Genomic DNA, 3,213 nt, shown 5'->3' with positions numbered 1-3,213 from the left:
ACAATCATACTCATCCTCGAAAACTATACCCTCCCCCCCCTCCACCATGTTCATATACACACACACACACACACACACACACACATACACAGAGTTGCTGTCACGGTGCTTTTTAGCTTCGTCCAGACCACCTGACCCACGCTGTCCTCCCCCTCCACAGACTCCCCCCTCCACAGACTCCACTCTCCTCCCCCCCACATGGTTAGTCACATGATTGGAGTGTTTATTTTAGCTGGTCTCATGCAGTAAAGTGACTGTTCAGTTTCTCTAACGCTGCCTCCCAGATGGACAGATGGGTGGGGGGGTGAGAGGGAGGCGGGGGGCTGGGAGGGAGGGAGGGAGGGATGGATGGGGGGGTGGGAGGGAGGGTGAGAGAGATGGATGGGGGGGTGGGAGGGTGGGTGGGAGGGAGGGAGAGAGAGTTCATCCTTCGTGACATTTTATTTTTTTGCAGTGGAAATGAATGTCATATCTTAGGAGAGAAATTTCTTAAAACGACGACACTTACGTCTCTGCACTAAAAATGTAACATGTAATGTAGTGCTTATGGAAAAGTGTCGAACTCTTAACCAATTGTTCTTGTGTGTGTGTGTGTGTGTGTACGGATTGTACGTGCAATGATGCATATACAAGAATGTCTTCTGTAGAATTCTGAATGGATATGCAGTGTGTGTGTGTGTGTGTGTGTGTGTGTGTGTTCAATGTGTATTGTTTGTGTGTGGCCAGAACAACAGAACAAGCATTTCATTCCATTCAGAAAGTGTTCATACGCTGTCTGTCTCTTTACATTCCACTGTCTCACCATCAGTCCCCAACATGTCTCATTGCACTGGCTGCATCAGGCCTCTTTTTCTACATGTAAATAGCTAGCGACATGTCACTGTATATAGGACCCCTGTACAGAAGCCCACCCACCAATCAGGTGAGAGAACACTGGCCTGTCATCCAACCAGTGAAGAGAACACCAACGTGGCAGGAGCTGCGTCATCCAATGAGGATCCAGTGTGTGTGTGTGTGTTGTCTGCTCTCTCCTCCAATCACTGGAGAGATCACACACAGGCACTTGTGTGAGCTGCCTGGCTATCCGTGTGTCCGTGTGTGTGTGTGTGTGTGTGTGTGTGTGTGTGTGTGTAGATTTCTAAATTTGCGTAACTACATGTGTAGTTTTTTCACAGTCTTGCCCATAATCTGCTGCTGCTCCCTGCTTATGTGTCTGTGTGTGAAGATAAACCACAGGGAATATTCTAGAATAGACTTCCCCTATGGCATTATGCTTAGGCTCGGCTCACAGAATAAAGACACTTGGGGCTCCCGCCCCCCCCCCCCCCCCCCCAACAGCAGATATCCCCAAAGATCGACAGCAACGTGGCTAGCGGCTCTGCAACGGGTCGCAACCCTGTTCAGGACCTAGAGAAGTCCTAGCCCCCAACTTAGCCCTAGTTCAGACCAGATCAGACCTGTCCAGCTGAATGTCTTTACTGTCTTAGCGCCTCTGTAGATAGATAGGATGTAGGCTAAGCAATCTGCACAGCAACACTTGAAATGTCGGAGGTACATTTTCAACACTTGATTGTATTCGTTTTTTGTTTTGTTTGTTTCTCTCTGTTTTTCGCTGCCTCGAATGGCCCCTCCTCCATCTCACACAGCCCCTCCTCCATCTCACACAGCCCCTCCTCCATCTCACACAGCCCCTCCTCCATCTCACACAGACCCTCCTCCATCTCACACAGCCCCTCCTCCATCTCACACAGCCCCTCCTCCATCTCACACAGCCCCTCCTCCATCTCACACAGACCCTCCTCCATCTCACACAGCCCCTCCTCCATCTCACACAGACCCTCCTCCATCTCACACAGCCCCTCCTCCATCTCACACAGCCCCTCCTCCATCTCACACAGACCCTCCTCCATCTCACACAGACCCTCCTCCATCTCACACAGACCCTCCTCCATCTCACACAGCCCCTCCCCTGATCTGGGAGCTCCACCCCCCCCAGAGAACCGAAGGAGAGAAAATACTTGTAATAAGATGTCATATTTGTCTGTCAAAAGCTGCTGCTGAATTATTGAGAATAAAAAAGGGTATCTGATCGATTGATTTGTGTTTATTTAAAACCCCTTTCACACATACGAGCCTTCCCAGTATATTCCATGGAATTTCCCTGGTACGGGGTATGTGTGAACAGAAGCCTGAACATTCACTGGTCACTGGCACACAAGTGTTACGTATGTCTGACGCAAGATGTTTTCACATGGAACAAGTTAACCAATCACAGCGAGTAGTTTCTCACTTGTTACTTTTGGTTCGCTCTGCTGATGTTAGGGAGTTGGCTAGTTAACCCACGTGGGTCAGCCAAAGTAGTGATGAATAAAATTCTACAACTGGATACTACTTTTTTTTCCAATCATAGATAGCTAGATTACTTACTTACTGTCCATCCCAAACTGTTGCCACAAAGTTGGAAGCATACAACTCTCTAGAATCGCATTTGAATGCTTTAGCATTAAGATTTCCCTTCACTGGAAGTAAGGGGCCTAGCCCAAACCATGAAAAACAGCCCCAGATGATAATTATGTGTGTCCACATACTTGTGTCCCAGTGGAGGCTGGTGACTTCCAGAATTGAGGAGGCCTCTTTTTTTTCCGCTTGCTCGCTTCACTCGCGATGGAATGTTCCCTGTTCTTCTTATCTGTCTTTGTTAAAAATTATAAATTTGTGTTTGGTGATGTTACATTTGTGTTTGAAGGGATTGGGACACTCTCAGGATGGTGGATGAAGCAGCTTTTATTGCCTGCACAATGGGTCATCAAATAAACAAAACAATTGGCATGAATCTCTGGTCCGCCTGCAGCAGCTATTGTCCCTTCTGCTCAGGCTCACAACATTCACCACAACATACTACATACAATCAATGACATGTCAAAAGCACTCAAACACTATGTCAATCAGACACACAACATACAATTCAGAACAATACTTCATCCATTTCTAATATTTATCCTGCAGAACAGCACTCATACACGCGTGTGGCGGAAAAAGGTACTACACGGAGGCCAGGCCTCCTGTGCCCACCCATTTTCAGTGATTTGGCCAATCACATATTGCCATGAAAAAAATTGCATTACATTGACTTCTATGAGAAACCACTTTCCGACAGGAGGCCTGGCCTCCGTGTAGTACCTTTTTCCGCCACACGCGTGTATGAGTAATAGA

The 3,213-nt window shown here is 47.6% G+C and overlaps 1 protein-coding gene across 1 annotated transcript in view; it reads left to right on the top strand.

Moving 5' to 3' along the window:
* bltp3b (bridge-like lipid transfer protein family member 3B) overlaps positions 1-240 on the top strand; it is a 56,970-nt gene extending 56,730 nt beyond the window's left edge. The window contains exon 23 of the mRNA XM_080537917.1: positions 1-240. This exon is cut by the window's left edge and continues 390 nt beyond it. The gene's annotated coding sequence lies outside the window, so the exon portion shown is untranslated.
* The last annotated feature ends 2,973 nt before the right edge of the window (positions 241-3,213 follow it).

Source organism: Nansenia antarctica (assembly GCF_963989245.1).
Source record: "Nansenia antarctica genome assembly, chromosome: 8".
NCBI lineage: Eukaryota > Metazoa > Chordata > Actinopteri > Argentiniformes > Microstomatidae > Nansenia > Nansenia antarctica.
The sequence above is the reverse complement of the archived record's forward strand: the minus strand, read 5'-3'. Positions and strand labels throughout refer to the sequence as shown.